Here is a 10,186-nt window from a genome sequence, read left to right as displayed (position 1 = left end):
GATTTTCAAAAAGGAAATATACACACACACAGACACACACAGACACAATATTCCAAAATAATCAAATGTATATTTTTGGGTTTTTCCACTTTTAAACCACAAAGGATTTTGCATTTTGGTTAAATTTGTATTATGTCAACTTTATTTTTTTGTTCACTATATGTATAACTGTTTATTATTCACTATTTCCTATCCTAATAGCCTTTCACACATGTGATTTATTTTAATAGTTGTTGACATCCAGGATAATTCCAAATCTTCAAATTTTATTGAATTGTAATCTCAGATGCCATGGAAAATGACTATCAGATTCCCCAGGGCACTGCCTGCCACAATATTGTGAATATTTCTGTTATATCTGCCATCAATCTTTAGGGAGTATGACCTACAATGTACTGAGTCCTTTTAAACCAAAATACATAACTATTTTTATACTTCAGAAAAATAAAGGAGTAAAATCAGTGAGTCATTGGAGACCACAGACATTTTGAACATGTGCTGCTCTCATCATCAAAACATTCGATTTCTTCCCTTATCCCTTCTTGCTCTTCCTGACTCGAGTAATATCTGGGTTATGGCCTTTATTATTCCCTATTTATGTAACCTGGAGCAAATTTCTTAACCTGCTTAACCTACATTCTCATCTTCAATACTGAAGTCAGTTCTGTTCTGAGAATTATGTCAGATAATGTTTATAAATCACTTAACACTGCTTAGCATAAAGGCTAAGTTACATCATTGTGTTTATATATTAATATTCTTGATTATTTATCTTTGATTTCTTTGTTTTTGTGCCAAAGAGAATAATTACTTTTGAGGATAGCCTATGCTTTAAAATATTTATTAATACATAAATAATATTTATTTAATATTTGTTTAGTCCCTGGGTTCAATAATTCATACTAATTATCAATTACTAATAATTAATTGTTGATCAATTTAATAATAAACACGATTTTAATTATTAAATATTTTTGTGTTTCTTAAGTTAGAGCTCTCTTCTAAAATTTTTAATATTTTCTAAAGAAAATAGTGTAGGTTGATAGTAGTTACACAACATCCACATATTTATATTTTTAGTAGTTTGTTGTCTGTTGTGGTGAAAATATTTTCCAAATCAAGCACATTATATCAGGCCTGTGACTTTCTGCTTTACACATATCAAAGTGTAATGGCAGAAATGTTGAAAAAACTATTGGGAACAAATAGCAAATATTGGACTACTTATTATTTCAATTTCAATGCGATCATGAATGAAATGCCTCCTGTAAGTTGTGGTTGAAGCTACATATTGGAGAGTAAAGGACAATTAATAAAACAAATTTTCATCTGATTTTTGGAAAGTTGGAGAGGGAGAATGCAGCCTTTTCTCATCTTCTAATTTTTCATATTAGAATTGTAATCTAAATATTATTTAAAGAAAATTGGAAGATTGTTTAGGTAATAGGGTTCATAGTGTAAACAGTGCAGTGGGGTAACTATACTTGCTAAAACAAGAGCAGAGTGTTTTTGACTCACCCTCCATGAAGACAATTTGAAAAACTAAGAAATCTATAGAAAATATTTCCAAGAGCATCAGAAGGTCATCATCAAGAAAATTATCACAATTTTCTAAGAAAAATGGAAACTTAGAATTGGTTTAAAAGAACCATAAACTTGAGGAATAAGAGTGTTATTTTGTATTCAATTTCATTTTGAAATATTTGTCTATTTATAAACAGTGAGGCAGACAGAGGACTGTGGGCAAGACAGGGGGGTTATGAAAAAAAAAAAGTCAAGGCCTATTAAGAAGGAGGAATCTTGGGTAAAAAATAGATTTTCACATAGAAATTAAAAATTAACCATACATAAACCAGCCCTTACAGAATCAAATTCAGCTTCTAATAACTGCAGTTACCCATTAGGAACAGGTTGTCTCAATTACTTGTATTTTTTGAAAATGGCAAAACTAAATCTCATCAGGAAAACATAACACAGAACTTCTGATTATGGCTACAATTTGTTAAATAAAAACTTTGCCAAAAAATAAATACAGAAATAGACAATAGAACTTGTCATAGGATATTTAGAAAATAGATTTGTCAGATATCAACTTCAAAATAGTGTTTAATATATTTAATAATAATTAAAAATAAACCATAGAAATCATTATTGTTCTTAACATTATTAAAAATATCAAATATTTCTGGAACTAAAACTATAATAACTGAAATTAAGGAATCAGTACATTGCTTTGAGAACAGAATAGAAATCAATGCAACAAAATTTAGTGAATTGGATAAGAAGTCAAAACAGGAATGATTAATCTGCATTAATCTAGAATATAGTCAAAAGGTATTATATCCATATCCATTCAATCTCAGAGATGAGAGCAAAAAATTAGAAACAATTCTGAAGAGATAATTTCAGGTGATTTGTCAAAATTAAAAATGAAACCAACCCACCAATTAAAGAAGCACTATAAGCCTTAAGTTAGATAAGCAATGAGTAATTTCTTTTTAAAACAAAGAACAGAAACCAGTCATATTATAACCAACAGTGTAAAAGAAAATCATTAAGACAACCTGAGATTAAAAAAAAATTACCATTGAGATAGAAGAGGAATATTAAAAGCTTACTTTCCACCAGAAACAATGAAAGGCAAAATAATGATACCCTGAACGGATTTGTTAAAATAACAATCATTTGTAAATGTTGAAAAAGAAAAGCTGGGGATATAACTCAGTGATGAAGCACTTGCAAGTCTCTGGGTTCAATCCCCAGCACCACACACACACACGCACACACACACAAATAATAATAATAATAATAATAACAATAATAATAATAATAATAATAATAATAATGATAAAATGACATATAGCTTTCCTTCCTTATAACTTAAGGAGAGGAGATGTGCTTGCACGTGTGTGTGTGTGTGTGTGTGTGTGTGTGTGTATGAATAGATGAATGTGTAAAGAGCATTCAAGCCTTGCTTTTGCTGAGGCTGGTTTTGTACTCGTGATCCTCCTACCTCAGCCTCCAAAACGCCTGGGATTAAAGGTGTGCACCACCACACCTTGCATGGTAAGTATTCTTAAGAATGACTCTCAGCAATTCCTCCCTCTCCACTCCTTACAGCAATAGATAAAGGTTATTCCCAATGCCCATGATTTGAGGCTATTTCCATAATAACTTTGACAAACAGAATGTACTCTATACTAATAGAATGCAGTCTGTGTTACATAGTTGGGATATTCTAAACCCAGACCTTAAGAGGACTCCCAGTATTCATTCATTCTTCTTGCGTTTATTAAACTGTGACATCCTCTTGAATTTCAGTCACCATATTGAAACAAGCCCAAGCCACTCAGCCTGGTTGTAGTCCCAAAATTTTAGTTACTCTTCTAACTTCTACTATCAGTCATGATCATAATATTAAAATTATTTTCAGCATCTTTGAAACAAAAAAAAATGGTCACTATTTGAAATTTTCAAAGAAAATATGCACCATTACAACAGGTGACTCTTGAATTGTGAAATCATACCTTAAGGAGCAGACTGATTTGGAAGAAAAAAATATGCATCTGTATGTCAGTTTAACTGCGCCTACTTGAACTAGAACTCAGTTAAAGCTTGATGAAAAAATTTGAGAGATGTACTGATTACTCCATGTAATGGCAATACTTGCAATTTTTTTTCAGTGAAAGTTCAAAACCATCAAGGGAATCTTTGCCAGAAGGGAATCTTCTTTTCAGTAAGAATTATAGTTCCTAGATTCTTATTAGACTTCCAGAATCAATTCTTTTTGCTTCTTGTTTAGATATAGATTTCATTATTAATAGGAGGCTCCTTGTGTTTGGGATTATTTGTGTGCAATCTTCTCCAATAGTTTAAATATGTTTCTGTGGTCCCCTGTTTTTCAATCAGAATAGATGTGGCATGAATAGAAGTAAAAAAAAAAAGTACATAAGCTTCTTCATACCTTTCTTTGATGTATAATTAAAGCACAACAATGCTAATTTAGAAAAAAGAATCAGGCTGCCACACTGTCAATTTGTAGTTTAATATTGGAAACTAAGTTCCGATTCCACCCTAGACTTTGAATCAAATAAAAGGCCCTATTACTGCCTTTGACTTCATATAAACATGTCTTTGACACCTTTCACTGCACCGTGATTGTCTGTAATTTATTGTTCAGGCCAGTTATTTTGCTATCATTGCCATGGGTTTCAATTAAGCCAGGTGTTTAAGAACATACAAATTTAATGTGTTATTTCACTGAATGCAACACTAGACCGTAAAGATGACAAAGAACTCCTGAGCCCAAATTACCCAAGCTTTAGGTAATGTGCTCTGTATTAATAAAGCAGCTTTTGCAGCAATATTTTATTCTGAATAGTGTAATAAAAGGTAGCTGGCATCATCAACTAGCAAGTTATTGTGAATTTGCAGAGAATTTTGAAACCTCAAGCTAGAGAGTTACTGAAATCCCATTAAAATAAGGCATTGAATCAAAGATGATACCATCACCACTACATTGATATAAGAAATGAAGCACTGTGCTACTTCTTTCCATTAATTCCATTGAGAATGGCAAAGCTGATATAGACCAGTTTCTAGAAACTAGAAACATATACATCACACATGATTTAGCCATGCACATAATGTATGCAGTAAGAAAGTATTGCTTCAATCACAAATTTAAAAAATCATGATACATCATACATACACCATATATATATAGTATATATGTGCAAATATGTATCATGTTTGCATTAACTAATTATGTTTAGACGAGAAGTATTATTCTAAGAATAGTGATATCCTATTGTCTAGAGGTTAGCAGAACAATTCCAAGTCCTTTAAGATAATTCAGAGCTGTTATTAAAAATAGCAAGATGAGAGATTATGGTTAAAAATAGATCAAGTACATGAATGAGTTCTTCCTGAAACATCAGTGAAATACACTAATTGGATACAAATAAAAAGAGAGAAACCCTGGATGACAGGAGAATAGGAAAAGACACAGCAGTAATAACATTTGAAAGCTACAAGGAAGATGGGTAAACATTGACTGAAATGGTAGATGGAAAGAGGTGAAGTCAAAGGCACCCTACAGAATTTGTTTTGAGATCAAATTAATAAAGGGCTTAGGAATTGGTAGAACTGGAAGATTTCAAAGTGGAGTGAGTGGGTCCTGAGAACAGGGAGATTTGGATGCCTTTGTTCAGATGGAAAAGTATACTGTCTTCTCAAAGGAGGGTGGGGTGAATTCTGGAGAAAATTAATCAGAATGACTGACTTTGTGTTCACTCGCACAATGAAGGCTGGTGGTTATGCTGCAAAATATACCTTCCTTGTGTGCCTCATTGGGAAAGTACTGACAATGTCTTTCAACAAAACAGGAAGTGAAGCCAGAGGCAGAAGATATCAGCTACAAGAAACAGAAAAATCTACCATAAAAGAGAGGAAAAGAACATTCCAGGCTGATGTGAAAAAACGATTAAAATGACATTTATTCATCAGTCCTATGAGAGAAGCCAGGGTTCACTAAAACTTAAATTGAGAAGCTAAAGAGATTATACCCAAGATGTATGCATTTAGATATCTTGAGAGAAGGATCATGAGTCTAGCAGAGAATTTTATGATAGTAATTGTAAGCACATGAATAAGCACAACAGAAAACTATGTTATTATTATTTTTGAGAAAAAGGTGTATGAGAAAGGAAATGTAAACTTGTATACTGTAAAGTTTAGAGGTGACTTATACTTTCAGTCATAGGAGCAGAAATAGTTATATTAATTTTATTGCCATGTAATAATACAGTATGACAAATTTAGCATCTGAAAATTATAAACATTTTTTAATCTCATATTTTAGTAGTCATGTGTCTAGGCACCTTGTAGCTGAGTTCTCTACTGAGGGTCCACAAGGTGGCAAGCTATGTGGGCTGGGATGTGCTCATTTCTGAAAGGGAAAGCCTTATTTCAAATTTATGTATTTGTTGGTCACACTGAATGGTGGTTATGTGGTTATGTGACTGACTGAGAGCCCTGGCTTCTCAATGGCTGTTTGGGGCTTTTAGCAGCCACCTGCAGATCCCTGTAATGAGGTCCTCTCCACAGGCACTTCATGACGGTTCACTTCCTCAAAACCAGTAGGAGAATTGCTCCCAGGTTTGCTAATGCAAACTGTCATGTCAGGTAACCCAAACAAGGGAGTGGCAACCATCACTTTCTCTATCACATTGGTGTGAAGTCAGTTACAGGTCCCGCTTACTCAAGGGGGGGTGATCACACAAGACATACCTCAGGCGCTGGACATGATGGAGACAAACTTAGATTTCTTCTTATCAAAATATTGAATATGCATTCAAATAAAAGTTAAGACATGGCAAAACACAGAGGAAGACAAAGAAGATGGGGATACACGAATAACATCTCAGGTAGAATTTATATTCCAAGAGGTGGTATTATGTAAAACAAAAACACAAATATTAGTCTGAGAAAATACCTTGGGAAAATGAAAAAAAAATCAGAAGAAACATAAATAATCTTTGTTCTGATATATGTCTAGGAAATATGAAGGTCAGAAACCAGAAAATGTAAGATGCATTTGAATTAAATGACATCAATGAAGTTGAAAGTGGAAAATAGATAGTTACATACTAAGAAATTTGGGTGAAAGAGAAAAAATATTGACTTCTGCTTGAATGCAGGGGTTACATAAACAAAGATGAATAAGCTTCTCAAGATACACTGGCTAAAGGAACCATATGAGTATCAGCAGAAAATTTTACCCATTTCTAATGGTTTATCTCTCAAAGTATTTCCTCCACTATATATAGGGTTTTCAAGAAATAAAAATAATATGACATTTTGTCAGAACACCATGCACAAAAATTTGTTTTGCTCCAAACAATTTGTTTTGCTCCTTAAAAACAAATCATAAGGGAATCTTCTGAACATCACTTTGGACTTAGGTATCAGACAAGCTGGGGACCCAACTGGGATAAAAACACTTCACAAGGAGAGAAGCATCTAAAAATAAAGCAAAATTTAAATTAAGCAAAGGTGAACCTAAAGGATTTGAAAGATCCAGGGAAGGAAAATAGTATTAGATGTTCTCAGACGATAACAGCTTTTCAAAACTCTGGAAAAGGTCAACTTTCCAAAAGGATAGGATAAAATGATTCTAAAATGACAGCATGTTTTTTTTCCTTCTCTGGGAGAAAGCTTTGTTATCTTCTAACTCAAGCAAGACAGCTAATATTATCCCTGATATTTTACTGTTAATTTTTATTTTTCTTTTGCTAAACAAATTAATCAGCCAATAATAAACAAGACACAAATAAATTGTGCCAAAGCAGCAACATGAAATCATCATATTTGTAGGCATTCATTTTATCAATAAGAAAAGTCCTTTTAAATCTGCCTATAGTGATGGGGCAGGAAAGTTGGGGCAGAAAGAGAGAGAAAAAAAAATATAAAAACGGGGATAGAAAATTTTCGCCCAATCCACTAATACAATGAGGATTGAACAGTAGAGAAATAACTCATCAAATACCATAAATTTCTACACCAATGTATTCAATAAAATACAAGAGACAGAGAATGAAACAAAATATACTAGTTAAAACAAATAAATAATCAAAACATAGATATAATGAAGGAAACTTTCAAAAGCCTTTTCAGAAACAAAACAAAACAAGAAAATCACAATAGCAATGAGAGTGTGGTCCACAGAATATGTACCTGGGGAAAAGACAGAGAGAACAAGCCTCTTAGACAGAGCTGAGCATCAACTTGTTTACTTCCCTGGGAATCTGGAGGTGTGTGTTGGCATGTTAAATATTTTATCATTTATTTATTTCAGTGAGGGTAAATGTTATAGATAAAATATTTTATTTTACACCATATCTAGGCATCTTAGTGGTGAAATGTGAACTTAAACAACAATGAAGTCAGTGATGGTGGTGCACGTCTGTAAACCTAGTGGCTTGGAAAACTAATGCAGGAGGATGAACAGTTTGAAACCAGCCTCATAACTTTGAGAGGCCTTAACCTACTTAGTGAGACCCTGTCTCAAAAATAAAAAAATAAAAATAAAAATAAAAATGGTTGTGGATGTGGCTCAGTGGTTAAGCACCCCAAGGTTCAATCCCTGCCCCCCCAAATAAATAAATAATTAACACAATAAATCTAATTTACTTTACTATATAGCATACATTTCCTTTTTCTCCTTCTTCTCCTCTTCTCCTTCTTCTTCTTCTTCTACAAGGGGTTGAACTCAGAGGCACTCAATATCTGAGTCACATCCCCAGAGCTATTTTGTATCTCATTTAGAGACAAGGTCTCACTGAGATGCTTAGCACCTCACTGTTGCTGAGGCTGGCTTTGAACTCCTGATCCACCTGTCTCAGCCTCTGTAGCCTCTGGGATTACAGGTGTGTGCCAACTGGCCCAGCTCACACTTTTTAATAATGCAAGCATTTGTAAATTTGTGTCATAATTTATAGCCAGATGACTCTGAAGTCTCTATTTTGATCTAAATGATATTCCTGATATCCCTTAGTGTCCATTTTGAACAATTGCGTCCTTTTCAATTTGATGAACTCCAGTTTTCAAACTTGATATACTCTAATTTGAGATTCTCAAAAACTGGAATGAATTTCTATTAATAAATGATACTCAAACTAAATGAAATGTGTTCATGCTCATAGTAATGTTACTATAAATTCCAAATGTGCTTTAAAATACAATAATACATTCTTAGCTCATCTGAAAAGATTCAAATGGATCTAGATGCCATGACAAACTGAATAACATACTTTCAAATGCTCTGCGAGTCTTTCAACAAACTAAAATAGAATTATTCAAATTTCAATACAAGATTTTAGAATATTCGAAGTAAGTTGGGGAAGTTCTCAGACTTATTGGCAATTTGTAAAGGTGGTTTTATTTGAAATTTTTATGAGAATAAAATTTTCATTTTCTTCAAAATATAAAGACAAAAACAGAGGGGCTGAAGACATTTGAGAGAAAACAAAACTCCAAATGGTCCCATTAAAAACAATGGTGCTTAAAGTCTTTTGGCTAATTATAGCCTCTCAGCAAAGAAGGTCAATGCTACTTTACGATAATTCAGTTTTCTAAAGCATGCCAATGTGAAAACTAAGACAAATGTCTCGTGAGTGACAGGTGCTTATTTGCTATCTTATTATCTATTTATTTATTTTTATTTATTTTTTCCTGTGCCTTCTTTGCCATCCGTATTTTCCTTTTTTTTAATTTATATATAACAGTGGAATGCATTACAATTCTTATTACATATATAGAGCACAGTTTTTCATATCTCTGGTTGTATACATAGTATATTCACACCAATTTGTGTCTTCATACATTTACTTTGGATAGTAATGATCATCACATTCTACCATTATTAATTACCCCATGCTCCCTCCTCTTCCCTCCCACCTCTCTGCCCTATCTAGAGTTTGACTATTCCTCCCATGCTCCCTCTCCCTATCCCAGTATCAATCAGCCTCCTTATATCAAAGAAAATGTTTGGCATTTGGTTTTTTGGAGATTGGCTAACTTCACTTAGCATTATCTTCTCTAACTCCATCCATTTATCTGCAAATGCCATGATTTTATTCTCTTTTATTGCTGAGTAACATTTCATTGTGTGTGTGTGTGTGTGTGTGTGTATGCCAATATTTTATATCCATTCATCTATTGAAGAGCATCTAGGTTGGTTCCACAATTTAGCTATTGTGAATTGTGCTGCTATAAATATTGATGTGGCTGTGTCCTTGTAGTATGCTGTTTCTAAGTCCTTTGAGTATAAACTGAGGAGAGGGATAGCTGGGTCAAATGGTGGTTCCATTACTAATTTTCTAAGAAATCTCCATACTGCTTTCCATGTTGGCTGCACCAATTTACAGTCCCACCAGCAGTGTATGAGTGTACCTTTTCCCCCACATCCTTGCCAACACTTTGTTTTTTATATGCATAATAGCTGACATTCTGATTGGAGTGAGATAAAATCTTAGAGTGGTTTTGATTTGCATTTCTCTAATTGCTAGTGATGATGAATATTTTCTCATGTGTTTGTTGATTGATTGTATATCATCTTCTGAGAAGTGTCTCTTCAGGTCGTTGGCCCATTTATTGATTGGTTATTTGTTTTTTTTTTTTTTTT

This window comes from Marmota marmota, unplaced genomic scaffold (genome assembly GCF_001458135.2).
Source record: "Marmota marmota marmota unplaced genomic scaffold, marMar, whole genome shotgun sequence".
NCBI classification, from domain to species: Eukaryota; Metazoa; Chordata; class Mammalia; order Rodentia; family Sciuridae; genus Marmota; species Marmota marmota.
This window is presented reverse-complemented; position numbering follows the sequence as displayed.